The 5000-nt window shown below is 44.8% G+C and overlaps 1 long non-coding RNA gene across 1 annotated transcript in view; it reads left to right on the top strand.

Moving 5' to 3' along the window:
- Nucleotides 1–158: 158 nt before the first annotated feature.
- LOC119583591 overlaps nucleotides 159–5000 on the top strand; it is an 81851-nt gene continuing 77009 nt past the window's right edge. The window contains exon 1 of the long non-coding RNA XR_005229713.1: nucleotides 159–296. This is a non-coding gene — a long non-coding RNA (uncharacterized LOC119583591). The remainder of the gene's footprint in view (nucleotides 297–5000) is intronic.

Consider the following 5000-nt stretch of genomic DNA (forward strand, 5'->3'; position numbering starts at 1 on the left):
GCGGGTACAGCGGCAGCGTGTGTTGAAGAGGCGTGTCCAGTAAAGAGCAAGAGCGGCAAAACCGCAGCGTGTTGTAAAGGCAGGTACCGTGACAACAAGAGCGGATACAACAGAACGCACGTTAAAGAGGCGGGTACAGCAACAGCGAGAGCGGGTACAGCGTGTTGAAGAGGCGGGCACGGCGGCACAAGAGCTGAACCCCAACCCGGCGAGGGCCACGGGAGCACGAGCAGCGGCGAGCTAGTTACGCTGTACCAGTGGGAGAGAGAGGATGTTCGCCGTGCGCTCCGTGCTAGGTGCCGTGTGGCTGTTATTGTTCAGCGTTTGGTCGCGATAGAGATGGAAAATTTCAAACCCTTTTGGAAGTGTGGGTTTCCACGGGGGGCTTCTGCTACCAGGTGAAGCCTCGGTGGGAACTGACATCAGGGATTTACGCCAGAAACTTTTTTTTTTCTTCATATATCTGAACAGCAGAAAAAATCTCACGTGAATTTGGCAAAGTTGGTTTGGGGGAGTGGAGTGCAAACAGGTACCTTTGCCTCGCCTTCTCTGGCTCTGTTTGTCTATCCCTCTATCCGTCTGTCTGTGTCTATCCTTCTAATACTCTAAATGTCTGTGTCTGTCTCTGTCTACCTGTCTGTCTCTGTCTGTCTGTCTGCCTACCTACCTGCCCCCCCCCCCTCTCTCTCTCTCTCTCTCTCTCTCTCTCTCTCTCTCTCTCTCTCTCTCTCTCTCTCTCTCTCTCTCTCTCTCTCTCTCTCTCTCTCTCTCTCTCTCTCTCTCTCTCTCTCTCTCTCTCTCTCTCTCTCTCTCTCTCTCTCTCATACCAATCTCAAAACTTGCCTGGGCTAACCAGCGATAGGAAAACACGTGAGATGATGGTGATGACTGTGATGATGACTGTGAAGATGGTGGTGATGACTTTAGTGGTGATAGTGAGGAACTTATTGACGAAAGTTATGATAATGACAATGGTGATATAGCAAATTCTATTTTTTTCTGTATGTCACGGTTTGTTTTGAATTTCTACCTGTTCAATTTGAAATCTGATTTTAATTTGAGTAATATTTATTAACGTGTCATATTTCACTCATGTTGTGAATTGGCATTTAAATAATATGTCTGCTACGATAACATTGTAAATTGTAAGTATGTAATTATAAAGAAGAAAATGTGTGAGACATGTCTAGTGCAGTTGAATGTGTGATACCTCAAGTGGAATGAAAAGTTAACTGTCAAACGTTAGTGTATAAGATAGGCAAGAGGAATAGTTTATAGATGAGTGTGTGTTTGTTTGTTTGTTTGTGTGTGTTTGTAGTAATCTGTTTCATATATAGGCCTTCATTTCCACGTATATACTGTTTAGATATATGCGGGTGGTAATATCGATGAATCAATACGTAGGTAAGTCGACTGGTAGACTGGTTAGCAGAAAACAGACAGTTAAACTGATAATACGAATATAAATACGCATTTTTCCAACACCAGATTAGGGTAAGGAAGGTAAGTTGAGCAAACACCATGAAGAAAAACGCCTGATAATCACGTTTACCTTACGAATAACTAGGTTAGCTTAATGAAGGTAAGTAAGCATATCCAAATCATTCAAGGACATCTATCTAATGAATAACCAACATTTAAAAAAAAACGAAGTTGAAGTTTAAAAAAGTGTTTAGTTCGTTGCCAAGACTCTTAACCACGTGCCAAGAGGAAACTGTAGGTAATGTGCGTGGAAACAAGGGAAAGCATCTTCTCGCTCCCGGGCACAGAGGTGGGAGATGAGCAAGGTGAGTTAATGGCAGAGAGAGAGAGAGAGAGAGAGAGAGAGAGAGAGAGAGAGAGAGAGAGAGAGAGAGAGAGAGAGAGAGAGAGAGAGAGAGAGAGGGGAGAGAGAAAAGTACATTTACATTTTTTGTTATGTATGTTCCGTTGTATTTTTATAGCACTCTGCATATCAATCAAAGTAATTGTATATCTCCAAATATGCACACACAATAATGTATAGAGAAATACAAATACAGGCACACATAAACATACAACAAAATCACACATATACACAAAGTATACACCTCGTGATTGTAGCCATGGAGGCTTAAGTGGATATATATAGACCACTGGGTCATGTTCACTGAATAAGGACAGCAGAGCCACCAAATCACACGGCTATCAAAAGAATGTATCCTTATCATTTAGCTATAGGCAATGATATCGCTGAAAATTCAGATTACACAGAACTGTGAGTGTGTCAAAGGCTTTAGTTGTTTAAACATGTTTAATTCAGAGATCAGTTGCTTACTTAGATTGTTTGTTAAGGAAAATACTTTCTTAAAACGAAGAGAAAAAACTAGCTTTCTTGATTCGAAAACATTCTTATCTAAATCAAAGATTTATATTAAATCCTACACTACTAATCAGTCCTCCAGTGACCCCCCCCCCAAAAAAAAAAAAAAAAAAAAAAAAAATCATAACGTTTATTGTAGACGTATAAACAAACGAACGAACAATGAGACCAACATTATCTCGTCAGTGTGAACAGTCGGTTAGTCGGTCGGTCGGTATGTAGTGATCTGGTTATCGGGAGAAGGTGTTATCGTGTTCTGCGTTGCGAGGTAGGCGGCGGGAAGGTAGGTGGGTGGGGGGAGGGGGGGAGAGAGGGAGGGAGGTAAGAAAGGAAGGAGTCTGTGGGGACTGGGGGGAGAGGTGGGAGGTGGAAGAGGGGGGGGGAGAGGGAAAGGGAAAGGGAAAGAGAGTTTGAGTGGGATATAGGGGGAAGGGAAAAGAAAAGGGGATGGTAGAGAGAGAGAGAGAGAAAGAGAGAGAGAGAGAGAGAGACAGAGACAGAGACAGAGACAGAGACAGAGAGAGAGAGAGAGAGAGAAAGTAAACACTGCGCCTGGTGGGTGAGGCAAGCAAGGAGTCGAGACCGAGCAAGGGGCGGAAGGGTTGCGTTATTATTTTAGCTGGAGCGTTAAGCACGGAGATTAAAATAGTAAACAAACACGTCGCTTGACATAACAAACAGCCCAAAACAACGGGAGAGAGAGAGAGTGAGAGAGAGAGAGAGAGAGAGAGAGAGAGAGAGAGAGAGAGAGAGAGAGAGAGAGAGAGAGAGAGAGAGAGAGAGAGAGAGAGTGGGAGAGAGAGAGAGAGAGAGAGAGAAACGGGGGGAGAGTGAAAGTTGGGAAAGAGAGTGCGTGAGTGAGTGACAGACAGATAGTGAGAGAGAGAATTATGAGAAATAAGAATATTTTCCTCTTTCCTCTGAGATAACCTTCATCGCAGATAAAAAGATCACCCTGAACTTATCTTCCATCTCGATTAGTAGGTCATTTCACGGAAGAGAAAAGTCAATTAATATGCTCTTACGGTCGGCGATTCATTGTTTCGAAACTCCGAAGCGATTGAGCGAAGCAGTTTCATTACGTCTCAAACTCGTCTCGAAGTTACGGATGTGTGAATTCTCGTGTCTTTATCACGCTCTTTTCTCTCCGGAATTACTTTCTCGTTTGTCATATTCCGTGGCGGTAAGTCGATGATAGACGGCTGTTCTCTCTCTCTCTCCTCTCTCTCTCCCTTCCTTCCTACCTGTCTCCTTTTCTTTCCCTCTCCTCGCCCCCCCCCCTCTCTCTCTCTCTCTCTCTCTCTCTCTCTCTCTCTCTCTCTCTCTCTCTCTCTCTCTCCCTCCCTCCCTCCCTCCCTCCCTCCCTCCTCCCTCTCTCCCTCCCTTCCTTCCTCCCTTCCCCCTTCCTTCCCTCCCTCCTTCCTGTTCTCCCTTTCTTTCCCTCCCCGTCTCTCTCACTATCTCTCTCTCTCTCTCTCTCTCTCTCTCTCTCTCTCTCTCTCTCTCTCTCTCTCTCTCTCTCTCTCTCTCTCCCTCCCTCCCTCCCTCCCTCCTTCCGGTTTTCTCCCTTTCTTTCCCGCCCCGTCTCTCTCTCTCACTATCTCTCTCTCTCATTCTCTCACTCACTCACTCACTCACTCACTCACTCACTCACTCACTCACTCACTCACTCACTCACACACTCTCATCCACTCCCTCCCTCCCTCCCTCCTTCCCTCCCTTCCTTCTCCCCCCCACCCCGCTCTCCCTCCCTCCCACCGCCACATCTGCGAAGCCCCTTGGCAAGCGTGATCCTAATAAGACATGACATTTCGTTGAGAATAACTCACCAATGTTCACCGCGGGATCATGAACTGTTGGGGGAGGGGGGGGGGGTCATGGCAGGATGTCGAAGTGTGCTTTTTTTTTTTTTTTTTTTTTTTTTTTTTTTTTTTTTTTTTACAGTGAATTCATGTTTAGTTTTTGTCTGTGGTGAATATGGGAAGAATGTAAGTTAAATGCCGAGCGAGTATTAATGATTTTTTTTTCAGGGGTAACTGTATATTAATGACTTGACCACTTAAACGTTTGTTAATTTTCGCCTTGTTGATACGGGGGGGTGGGTAAGGGAGGGTTTAGGAGAGGGAGGAGAGGAGAAATTGAAGAGGAGATGGAGGAGGGGTAAGATGAGAAGAGATGGGAATGAAGAAGAAGAAGGAAAAAGAAGGAAGAAAGAGATTAGTAAAACGACAGTCTGTCACCACGAGATCACAGTTGTCCGTTCGTCACCAAAACGTTTAATTTTTGTATATCCATCTGTCTGTCTGTCTGTCGAGCGTTGCCTTTTCGACATACGATACGGCAAAGTGTCGAGATGAGAACCTAGAAAAATGCGAAAAAAGAAAATGAGATAGACTCGGGGGAAAAAAGTATAAAAAGAAAGGACTAATTTGTTTGTCACTTTAATACTTCTCCGGTTTCGTAAATTGCCAGTTAGTGACGCGCTGCATGTATTCGCTGAAAGATGAGAGATCATTAAATACGCGATAAGTGGGTGGGTGGTATGGAGAAGAGGACGAGGAGGAGAGGAGAAGAGAAGTAGAAGGTGGGAGAGAAAGGGAGGAAGGAGGAGAGAAGCAGAAGGGGAGGGAGAACGAGAGGGAAAAGGAGAGGGGGAGAA

The sequence above is a fragment of the Penaeus monodon genome, chromosome 17 (genome assembly GCF_015228065.2).
Source record: "Penaeus monodon isolate SGIC_2016 chromosome 17, NSTDA_Pmon_1, whole genome shotgun sequence".
In the NCBI taxonomy this organism is placed as follows: Eukaryota; Metazoa; Arthropoda; class Malacostraca; order Decapoda; family Penaeidae; genus Penaeus; species Penaeus monodon.